The sequence below is a fragment of the Crocodylus porosus genome, unplaced genomic scaffold (assembly GCF_001723895.1).
Source record: "Crocodylus porosus isolate Cpor-Errol unplaced genomic scaffold, CroPor_comp1, whole genome shotgun sequence".
Classification (NCBI taxonomy): Eukaryota; Metazoa; Chordata; order Crocodylia; family Crocodylidae; genus Crocodylus; species Crocodylus porosus.
In genome coordinates this window covers 4,008,787-4,021,085 of record NW_017728924.1, presented here as the reverse complement: position 1 = coordinate 4,021,085, position 12,299 = coordinate 4,008,787, and the positions used below count along the sequence as shown (strand labels likewise).

At 47.7% G+C, this 12,299-nt stretch overlaps 1 protein-coding gene across 2 annotated transcripts in view; it reads right to left on the bottom strand.

Moving 5' to 3' along the window:
- NRK (Nik related kinase) overlaps positions 1 to 12,293 on the bottom strand; it is a 120,448-nt gene extending 108,155 nt beyond the window's left edge. Inside the window, exons 1-2 of one of the 2 annotated variants that reach the window (XM_019540237.1) lie at positions 12,245 to 12,293; positions 5,939 to 6,004 (exon numbers count right to left, since the gene is read on the bottom strand). The gene's annotated coding sequence lies outside the window, so the exon portion shown is untranslated. Of the gene's footprint in view, positions 1 to 5,938; positions 6,005 to 12,244 lie in introns of those variants that run through there. The other variant, XM_019540236.1, reaches the window with a different exon arrangement.
- Positions 12,294 to 12,299: the final 6 nt, after the last annotated feature.

Here is a 12,299-nt window from a genome sequence, read left to right as displayed (position 1 = left end):
CAATAAAAACAGCAATAAGACCTGAAATCATAATCAACATAATAAATGGCATGCTCTATGCCAAACAATCCCCACTTTAGCTATTACAGTACGTATACACCCAACAGATATATAGATATTGAAATGGAGGGACCCACATGACTGCGACATATCCAGCATTTAACAACTCCACACAATAACTCAACGAAGACGGTAGAGACCCTCGAGAGTGACGCAGATAGGCAGAGAAAAATCGCCTACACAGGAATTTTGCCAGGATACAGAACAACACACCTTTGACGGGCCTGGACGTTTACTTCCCACATAGTTTTGCAAAGATGAACTGAGATGCAATACCCAGGAAATGTCAGGACCCTGGATTTACAGCTCATCCGTGAGATAACTGTCTCCCACAGTGCAATACCCATAATTTCACCTTGAGGCACTTGCTCATTACTCAGTAATAGGTAGCGGTGGCACTTTCTGAATCTTTTGCACCATGTCCCTGGGCAACTATTCCTCCATCAGCTCTCACCTAAAGTATCCCAAGCTCAAACATGCGTAAGCGTGCAGGAACAGATCCTGCAGTCATGTGGCTGAAGATTTAGGAGGAACTGAAATCAAGGAGCAGAGTGCTGACACTTCCTCCCTGACTAGACTTACTCTGGTGCAACAGAGTCTCTCCCTTGGGACCCTCTACTGATCACTTATCTTGCAAAAACACCAGCGAGTCTCCTGCAAGTCCAGCCGAGGGCACCCAATTGTATTTTTTTCTTATTAAATAAACAGCCGGCAGATCAGGCAACTGTTTATAAGTAGTAGAGATAGGTAAGTCACTGTTGCCACTATCTCATAAGTCTCATGTTATTTAGTTGTCCTCCTTAAACCCTCAGCTCCTGGAGTCATGCGATTAGGTTACCACTCCAAATTTCATTTGAAACCACACAACATCTCTAGCTAGTGATAACGGGAGCTTCACTATGTCAACCCAAGTGCCTCAACAACAGGCAGACTTTTAAGACCCAAACATTTAATGTTTTATGAGCTGTCATGATTTTTTAAAACCTAAATCACCTGATGTGTGATTCCTGGATGTTTGAGGCTGCCAACACTTACAACACTTACATCTTAATGAAGTGGCTCCCAACCTTGGGGTCACAACAGTAAAAAATGGGGTCACAATCACGGATTTTCTCTGGCAGAATTACAGCCTGCAAGGGGCTGCTTGGGGCGGGGGAGGGCGATCAGGCAGGGGGCACCACGTATGCACGTGGCAGCCAGGCAGTATGCACAGCAGCTCCCACAGCTCCCTCCACACAAGTCTGGGGGCGGCGGGGCAGATTGAGTCCCCCTGGTGAGGCTCATTTAGGGTGCGATGAGGTGCTGGCTCCCCGTTGCTGCACGCATTCCCAGGGAGGGAGGCACTGGGGGTGGGGATTATGTGCATGGCAGGGATGGATGTGGGCTGCCCGCTGCAGGCTCGGGGCTCTCCGCCCTGCTGTCCTCTCTCTACGGTCTCTGCAACACAGCGGGGCAGGGAGACTCAGTGCTGCTGCTAGGAGCCCCAACCTGGCCAGGCCACCACCATGGAGAGGCTACCCCTGCTCACCTGGTAGCAATGGGGGGCACAACTTGGTGTCACCGCTGCTGCCAGGTGGGCTGGGGGCACCTCACCACGGCAGCACAGATGACATGGGCCTTCCAGCCGTCCTGCTCCAGGTCCCGCCTGCTGAGCCATGGAGGCCCTTGCAGGGAGGGCAGGGAGCCCTGAGCCCACAGCAAGCAGCACACATCCTCCCTGCTCGTGGTCTCCACTGCAGCTGTGCCATGTGGGGAGAGGGGCAAGCTGAGGGAGCTGGGCTCCACACTCTCAGCAGCCAGGGCTTGGGCACTGCTAGCAGGTGGGCAGGGGGCAATGGGCTCTGGCTCTGGTCCTGTAGCCCTGGTTGCTAGGGGCCCTCTTGGGCAGGGCTGGGGGTGGTCAGGGGGCTGCAGGTCGTCAGTGAGGTGCACCAGCAGGGCTGGGAGGGGTGAGGGGCACTGGCAGAGTCAGAGGACTACGGATGGGGATGGGCACCTGGGGGGGATTGAGGGGCCATGCTCAGGAAATGGGGTCCTAAATGGGGTCATGCTGAAGAAAAGGTTGGGAATTGCTGCCTTAACACCTCCTAAGTATGGAAATGTGTTGCTTCTGCCTGCAGCCACTTGTTCAAACTCTAACATAATAACAGTCCTTGGCAGCTGCAGCACTCTCATGAGTACAGTTAACAGGTAGTCTGGCATTTGTTACCTGGCAGAGAACTGAACCTGATCTACACCTACAAAGCATCTACACCACAGTCGTTTCAGAAAGTCAGTTAGTGTCTTCCATGTAACGATGAAAACATATTTAGAGTTATGTAATTCTTGTTTAAAAAAGAAAAATAGCATAACAGGTCTGGTCTTCTACAGCCAATGGACTTTAATTAGTAATTTTGGATAGGCTTTGTTTAGCCTGGGCGGTTACGGGTTGTTTATGTGCATCTGTGTCTGTTTTCGTACGTATGGGATACGTGGCCGTCCCTGAAGAATGAAAACACAGGCTAATGCCATTACTAAGTATGAGGATAGCTGGAATTACTTTCTGTCCAAAATATTTATGACCGCAAGTCTATGCTCTGACTAGGCATAAACTAAAAACCGATTCCAGCATCTCCTCACCAGTCTCAGCAAAGTACGGCCCAAAGGATAAATTATACAACAGAGGGAAAAATGTAAATACCATGACCTTCACTTTTTATGGTCACTTTAAATGGAATATTTCCATTATAGCTAGTCAAAATATTAGTTTAATGAATTTAGCCCTTTTCTTGCCCATAGATTAGGATTATACACATACACTTATTACGCAGATTTTTTCAAACAGTATTTACAAACAAAGTTGAGCTCTGGTTGTGTGAAAATTTGCTCAATCTGGCATGTTTGACCAATTACGTAATATTTGGAATTTGCTATGCAAGCTTTATGTCTGGTCACCTAACCACATGATGTTATTTATGCTCCTCGATCAGATGATTTAATTGTATGTTTTTGCCTTTCATTTCCTGATTAAATGGATCTCCTCCCATTATTCCAATATTCACTGATTGTTGATCTCAACATGGACAACACTGTGATGTGCGCATGGCACCAAGGGTCAAAGGTATAGCAGTGAAAATAGGATGAATCAAACCTAGCTTTCTAATTCAGCAAACTATTTGATAAGGTGCCAAAATTTGCTCTTTCAGTATTTACAGGCTAGGTTCAAATCTCAGTTATGTTGGGATCTGTCCCTTTGGATTATGATGAAGTCTCTAACTGTCTGAGCTCTGCTAGCTCGACTGTCTCCACTGTGGAACAGGCTGCCCAGGGAAGTGGTGTAATCTTTGCTGAAGGTTTTGAAGAGGAGGCTGGCTAGGCATCAGCCAGCAACACAGAGGCATATAGGGCAGGGAGCAGAAAGCAGGGGAAGGGGATCAGAATGATACTTAGAGAGGGTGCAGGGCTTAGCTAGTGGCATGCCTGCCAAAAAAGTTGGCCTCCACTGCCTTCGGCACTACCCTTAATTAGTACTGTCAACATTTCTCACATGCTTTTGCACTTCAACATTCAGCTGAACCTAACTCTCTCCATTTTTTTTTCTTTTTTTATACAAAGAAGTTGAAATAAGATTTTTCCCATCTTTTTTTCTGTTAACACGAGTAAGCAGCAGCTGATTCAACCCCAACATCTTTTGAAAGATGATGATATAGAAACAATGCTCCCCGTGTCATGTCGAGGTTTAGTTTATATTACGAGGGAAAATTATTCAGCAGCAATTTTTGAAGGCTTCGAGATCCTGTCCTCAGTTAAACCCAAGCAGCTCCACTGCTTTCGGTGACCCTAAATGTTTATTTCTATTTTGGACTCCGTAATCCTCATCACAGCTATGGAAGCCAAGCAAGTGGGATTTAATAACTGAAGTAGATGGAAAGATACAAGACCAGGGTCCTATTGTAAAATAAAGAAAAATGAAGGATGGAAAGGTAGAACAATAAGATTAATCAGTAAAACAGTCTCTTCAGTTAAAGTTTCATAGATTTTTTTCATAAAGCATCAATCGATCTTTAAAAACTCAGACCAGGACCTGAAATGTGCTAATACTTCACACTGTGTCAGATGCACAGAACCAAATGGTTCTCATTTCCACTAACAGGCATTTCACAACGAGGTTTTCAACAGAGACCCTCTTGGATAAGACATGCTCTACATTGCGGGCATCTCCCAGGCTTTTCTCTCTAGTAGAAACTCTATCGATACTGGATTAGGTGGTGAGAGCACCGATCCCCATCAGGAACTGGCAAAAAGCACCGACTCCCAAGTGTCCATCCTCCTTTCCTGCATGTAATTGTTTTTCCTCCTACTTCTGTGAATCTACACATGCACACATCTATGTTCTAATTTTTACTCATTGGTGGGTGACTGTGTACCTTTCCTTCCCCATTTCTCACTAAGCTTGATGCTGCTCAATGTGGAAATGTCCCCCATTGGATGCACAGAGCAGTCACACGTGCCATCAAACCTGGTTGTGATGGTACTGGAATTGGGAAGCCTCAGCTACTGGGATAGAGCCTGACCCTGTGTCCCCTGGATGAGACCTTTCCCTAAGCCTTCCTGCATTAGAGGTCATTGCACAGCAGAGCCTGGCGATAAGCGGTGTCCAATGTGTTATGCAAGACTTCAGGTGCTCATTCCTGGGGGGAAAAGATGGAGAGGGTGGAAGGTCATGGAGCCTTTCCCACTGCTGCTGCTCTTTTCTCCTACCTGGTGCCCTCGATGGACAACTCTTCATAGATTTCATACACGTTAGGGCTGGAAGATAGAGTCCAGGCCCCTGCCCCAGGGGCAGGAAGTCAGCTAGGGTCAAAGGATCCCAGCAAGACAGGTGTCCAACTCTTGTGACACCCCGATCCAAGCTTACAAACACTGTGTCTGTTTTCCCTTTTCAAATCAACCCTACAGAAGGCCCTACGACTGAAAGACTGCCGTTTGTTTCCTGTATCGCTTCCCCAAACCCACTTCTCAGATCAGTTCTGTATCCCTGGGCACGTCTGTACCACTTTCACAGTGGTCGTGAGAGTGCCCCCAACCAACATGCCCCCACCTCCCTGCTTGCACTGTGTATAGGCCACATGAGGACAGGAGGATGAGGCTGAGCCTAGGGCTCTTGGTCGCCATTCTCAATCAGGCAGGAGACAAAGAGGCTTCACTGCCTCTCTGAAACCTGTTTCTTTCCCAGATTGGTGTTGGAGGAAGGGGTACTTTCAGGAGTACCACAGGAACGGTATCGACCTGCCCACTGACTGCCACTGCAAAGCGAATTGCATGTGGTCAAGTATGCCCACCACGTTATAATAGGTAAATACCCCATTGACAAAATTAAGGGATGGGCCTGATGACTCAGTGGCCAACATACTAAGGGACAACTAGGACATTTTTCAGCTCCTCTGCAGCACCACAATGAAGTGTCCCTTGTGCCAGTGTCCTGCACAATATGGCTATGTCAGTCCATTCCTTTTTGTCTACTCCATAAAAACAAGGCACTGCCAGCATTAGCAAAGTGCTGTGATTGATGTTATTATTGCTAGATCTGGATTGTGCTTGCAAGCTATGAAAATAGTTTTAAAGTAAAAATGACCACAAGACAGGCAGCCCATGGCAGGAAGGATAGCAGTGCAAAAACCAGCACAGCGAGCTGACCCACAAAGGTAGGGGAACATGAAAACGAGATGGGAAGACAATGCAGGGAATTTCCCAGCTGTCACACGTCAGAATTGTGCACAAGCAGGCAGCGAGACAAAGCAAGCTGGTTTGGTAACAGCTCCTTCCACATCTGAAATGTTTTTGCTAAAGGGCAACAGTTTTGGCAAGAAAGACCTTATAAATTAAAAAGGAGTCAAACCTTATAGACTTGTCCATACGTCCCATTTCCAACAACTTGCACCAGTTCAAATATCCCTGCCGGATCCTGTAAAAAGTACAGTAAATACTGTTATTTGTGGAAAAGTGTCTGCTGACTTGTCTCAAGGAAGCACTGTAGTCCACAAGCAGGATTTAAAAAGTCCAATAGTTTTTGCCTAAGATTTCTATTACAGTCTAAGAGAATAACCAAACAATAATAAAACATAATAAAATAATATAATTCATAGTGCATTTCTAGTAGAGTTTTCAGCTTAGAACATAGCAGCAGGCTACATAAGTGGATATGAAGAACATACTGAATGACTTGCCCAAGGTCATATCATAATTTATTAGCAAATCCAGGAATAAAACCTAGAAGTTCAGTACTTCAGTTCTAAACACTGAATATGGCTGGTGGATTCATTTAAGCTCTTGTCTTCTGTTATGAAACAGTTTAGTTAGTAGCACACACGAACAGAAAGAACCCACATTATAAAATATTCAGAAAACTCATATGCAGCATGTGTTTCATTACATCTCGAGTCAGGAGATACACCATCACCAAAAATACCCACAAGACTATTTCTGTGTCTAAAATGTATGCTATCCTGTTTTACAACCGCAGCAAGGTAGACTGGATAGGACAGGGAATAAAGAGATTTTACGCCTGATACCCTTGGGCACACTGATCATACTGAGATCATTTACAGTTTCCCTGCTTGAAAGAACAGACTTGTAGCAGACTGTGGACAAGCAAGTGTCCATTCCTGCAGAGCCAAGAAACCTGTTGCTTCAATGAAAATTCACCTGAGAGATGTATAGAAAACTTAAAAAAAATCAAGAGACTTGTTTCAAGAGGCTGAGCAATTTAGTAATGTTATTTCATTCCTTTGGAAGATGTCAGGGACAAAGTGATATTACTAGGTGTATCTGTTTCACGTCACCTGTTTTAGCAACATGTCATGTGAGATATCGATCGATATCATTGAGGGACATGACACAAAGAACCATTAGTTATTTCAAAACTCCAGTATTTGCAGCTCTGGCTAGAAAACATCCTTGTCTATCATCAAAAAAATGTGTATCTGGTAGAAAATTATTTTAAGCAAATCTTATTCTTTTGACACAAGCATTATCTACCTGGTGCCTCCTCCTCCATTATTTACTCAGGCAAAATCCTCCCAGAAATGAACTTGTCTTTTTATGAGTGAAAGGATCAGAGTTAGGCCTGTTTCTAATAATAGTGATTGTGATCAGTAGGCAGTAGATTTCATAATGCAACATGGCCTTCTACAGCTGTCTGAATGTAGACACATAGCTCAAGTCCTCTATATATTCATATATTCTTCATATTCAGAAAGATCTATTTTTATCCTGGTTGGATTCTCCGTGTTCATTAACACTAGTTCTGAACTCACTCAATTTCAGTCCCTGGAAGTGAAAGTTTTTAACTTTCCAGAACTCCAACTGCCCTTGAATCTTTTTCATTTAATGAAGGTGGAAACAAGTTAAATTTTCCATGTTTCTACCTGAGCCCGTGCTCATCTAAGAAAGGTCTCTTTTTATGTGATTTCTGAAGTACAACACAGCTTGAATTTGGCCTTTTTAGGCCTAAATGCCAATTTTGCAAATTCATCAACAAATGCTGATCAATGGGATTACTTATGTGTGTTGCAACTGGGTCCTTGCAAAGAGCTTCAGTTCTTTAACCCCAGCATTCATTTTTCATTTCCATTTGCCTGCCATGAGCTATCGTTCTCCTTTCACAAAACCTGGCCTCAGCAATAATCTATTGCCAGTGATAGCTCTACGGCAGTATTTTACATTGGGTTTTACACGGTGCTGTGCTGCAGCTCCCAGGGAGGGAGGTCCTTTATGCAACGTGCACAACAGAAACCCCTCTAAGAAACTAGACCAAGTGCCCTTGGTGTGTAGAATAAGCACAGGTGAATGGCACATGGAAATCTGGATGAAGCCAAGTTACAACTCCGTACATGTGTTAGGACCCCACATACATCAATGTCAAAACCAGCTTTGCCCAGAGGACCATAAATAGAGGAGCTGGGTGTTTGTACAGCTGCAAACTTGTCCAAGGTGGATGTGCCTCAAAACTAGCTTTAACCACCAGTTTCTCCATTTTGACCCACTGCACCCAATCATCATGTATGCAAAGGCTTCAGGCACCCGTGGAGAGGCCTAAGAAAGTGGCTAAAGGCTTCCACCGTTTCAAGATGTGTTGTCATTACATTTGATTCAGCAAAAGAAAAGAAAAGAAGCCTGGTCTACTGCCATTAGCAGCTAATCAGATCTGCTTCATGTTTCCAGTGAATTGATTGCAGCCAGTACGCTTGGCCATTGCTCATCTTCTAATCAAAATTCAGTACTAAACTTGGTCTTGCTACAGTCAGAAATGATATTACACTGAGCTCTGACTTAGGTCCTTGTACTGTCCTTGTTTGGTTGGACATCAGCATTGTAGCCTCAGCTGCTACATTATGGCAAAGTCCTCACATGGGGGCAAGCTCTTAATTGTCTGAGAGTTAGGCATCAGCTTTGATGTAGTGCTTCCTCTCAGCTAACATTTTCAGTCCCCTGGTCCATATAACCCTCCACCATCTAGCCACTGCCAGGTTGCTTTGCTTCCTCTGACAGGTGCCAAAATCCTGACCCAAGCATTCATCATTTTGAGGTTAATTACTGTAATGCACTGTACCATATGCTGGTCCTCTTGCTCTCCTTTATCATCTGTAGGGTGTTCAAAAAGGGAACAGCAAGACTACTGACCTGGAGGTCACCCAGGCCACACAATTCCTCTATAGGGCACCATGAAAAATGCTGCACACAACAGGAAACTCACTGAAATGGACTTTTCACACATTCAGCAACTTGATTTTTGCAAGTCTGACTTTTCTGTCAGGTCTATGCACCTCTTAACACAAACCAAAAATTAAAGGAGTTTTAGCCGGCTAGATGCCTTGATGCAACCAACTTGGAAGGGTCCGTAATTGCCATTCCCTAAATTGTCACAGAACTTGGACCCCTAAACTAGCAGCCAGGTGTGGCAGCAGCCAGGCATGGCAGCCAAACAGTAGCAGGACTCACCCAGGTGCTCCCTGCATAGTTAGGATGCTTGGCCCAGATGTCTATGGAAGAAAGGGGCTCTGGTAGAGGGCTTAATGAACTTGGGTGGTAGGACTAACACCAAAGGATTCAGGGCACATCCCAGCAGAAGCTATCTCCACCTGCCTGGAGACCCTGTGCCTCTGCATTTCTAGCCATCCCCATCGCTGCCTCTCCTCACAGCAGCTTGGTATCTTGAAATCCCACATAGCTGCCATCACTGCTGCTGAAATCCCACATAGCCTTGGCCATCACTGACTAATGGGGGCTTTAACATGCCAAAGTTACTAGGGTCATATTGCTTTTATTTTTGCCAGGGGGAGCCTAAGATGATGGACATGCAACAGCCCTCTTCTACAGTGACCACTTTTGAAAGGCGGGACACATGTCAACCTCCCCCCGCCCCGGCCATACGGCTGGAGCAGAGCCAAGTGGAGCCTGTGGGGGAGGCAGGGGTGGATGTGGGCTGCCCGCTGAGGGCTTGGGACTTCCCAGACTGCTGCCCTCCCCCTGAGAGCCCTGTGCCGGTGGTGTCGCCATAGCAAGGCACCCCCTACCTGCCCAGCAGCAGCAGGGGACACAAGTTTGCACCACTGCTCCCCACTGCTGCCAGGCAGCCAGGGGGCACCTTGTGTTCCCCTATTTCCCCCTCCCCGGGAGTGCATACAGTAGCAGGGAGCCAACCCCCTTCTGCCCCCTGGACGAGCTATCCATGGCTCTGTCCCACTGCCTGCCCCAGCCCCATGCACCACCCCCAGGTCCAGCTCCTGCCCTACTCCCTCCCTCGCTGTTGGAGCCCTCAATCTGTCGCCCCATAGGCTCACCTGCAGGCAGTTGGGGGAGCTGGTCTCCAGCACTTGGGTTGCCTTGGGTTGTGTTCCTGGCCATGTGCGTGTGCACACACAAGCACCAGGATCCCCTTGCGTCCCGCTCCCCGCAGCCCCTTGCAAGCTGGAACTTTGCCAGCCTGCAAAGGGAAACCTGCCGTTTCCTGTGTTTTTCTGCAGTGGCCGGAAAACACACATCGCTGCACGAATCTGAGACAAATGCTGTCCTGGAGTCATGCAGCCCAGGACCGGGACTTGATGTTCTTCAGGACTGTCCCTTCCCATTAGAGGCAGGTGGTCACCCTACCCTCTTCTCGAGGGTGGCCAGAGCCCTTGGACTCCCACATGCTCAGTGCCTATGATTAGGGCTTCAGATGACTGTATTAAGGTGCAGTGGTGCATCATTTCCATGAGGCTGGAGGAGGCGCATTCACCCTTGGTTCACCCCATCTTCACTCTCTCCCCCAGCATGAACCCCAGACTAGGGCCTCAAGTGGATCCAGGAGACATGGGACCCTATCATGAGAGCAGCTGAACGCTGTCCCATGTGAAAACCGAAGGGATGCTCTATAACCCTGTTTGTTTTTCCCCGCTGAAACCTAAGTCTGAAATGCTCAAAATCTGTGGGGCAAAATTTGGTGGGGAGGCCTGTACAGGGCATGCTGCTTCTGACACACAAAGCCTAGAGAGCTTGCAGAGCTATCTTCCTGCCTGCTTATGCCGGTTCCTTATCATTTCAACAAGATAGGAGTCATCCACTTAGCTTCAAGAAAGTACTTTCACCACTTTGTTTCTCTTCTGAGCCGAGCTGTGCTTCAGGTTCAATTCCTACTTCCCTAGGCATGGCCAGGTCACAGTGGGCCCATGCCCTCCGCCTCGCCCCTTCAGGCCTTTCATTTTTCTGCCTCTTGGACTTGGAACTCCCTGCCATATGATTTCCACACAGGGTCTTCCCCCTTAAAGTAATTTTTAGAAAGCAGCTTGCTTTATTTTCCCTGGGTGAGACTGTATACATTTTGCCACAGTTCAACTCTTTTCTCCCTGCGTAGGACAAGTGCTTTAGAAGCATCGTTTTGGGAGGATTGCCTTGATATTTCTACTTAGCTTGAAATGAGTGGCATCATGAATTAAATGTTTGTGCCCACAAAATAAATCACAGGAGGGGGCTGCTTGCAGATGTTAAAAAACACAATAAACGCGCTTTACTGGAAAAAGCAGCGTGTTACTTTGACCCGGCTCCTCATGAGCTTTATGGAGCCAGAATTAGTTTACACTGAAGCCTAGTAGCCCTGAGTCTCGAAACACTGCTAATATTTATAAGCTGCACTAATATAGCTTTGCTGAGTTTGCAAAAATGACCTACATAGTTCACGGGAATACGGGCTATTTTCCATGACCACCCCCCCTGCACCATTGTGGGCTGCTGCAATATGTCTTTTCCTTGAAATAACTTCTCCAAATCCTAAGGGATAAAACCCTGCTTAGCTACTTCCTGTCAGTAGATCCACTGATCCCACTAACCCACACGAGTAGGGCAAGTGGACTCGCTCCAGGTGACTTGTTTTCTGTTGGCAGAAATGGGCACAATGCTATCCGCTCCGATGGAGGTCACCCACTTCCTCCAGCACAGCGTTTGGCCCTTCCTCCCTGCTTTAGAAACATTACTGGGTCACTGGGTCAAACCCCGCTCAGGTGAGGAGTCCAGACCTGTAAAGCAAGGGAAGCTGAACTGACTGCGCGCCCCGTCTCCTCCTTTCGCAGCCTTCCTGTCATCTGCACAGACCTTTAACAAGCCCACGAGCAATTTAAATACAGAGAGCTGTCTTAAAAAGCGCAGGCAGCGAGCTGTTGTGTCAGGCACATCACATGGATCCCACCTACTGGCCTTTTTCTGCAATAGTCAGCACTCGCTAGAAGTCCCCAGGGTCCTGGGGAAAGAAACTCGGATAAAACCGGACAGGATTGGGAATCGGCTGCCCATCGCAGCCCGAAACCGCATGCCACCAAAGGCAGGGTGCTGCCACCCTAACGCCGGGGGCGGCTGGCGGGCAGGGACCTCGCTGGCACATTTGACAGCGAAAGGCACCAACAAAAAAACCAGGACAAGCAAGACAGCGGCGGCTACAAGGGTGGGACGGGGGGAAAGAGGGACCGAGGCAGCTCTTCATGGGGACGGGGGGAAAGTCTTGCGAGACGGGGTCAGAGGAAGCCAGGCGGGGTGAAATCGGGGCAGCAGAAGGGACGGGGCTGGGGAGGGGCAGGGGAGCGGGGCTGAGGCGAGGCGCTGGCGCCTGAGGGGAGCGGCGGTTGAGGGGAGCGGGAGCCGGCGGCTGAGGGGAGCCGGGGCGCGCGGCCCTTACCCTCAGGGCCGCCAGGTCGATGCTGTCCAGGCTGCGGGCGGCGCAGTCGCGGGCC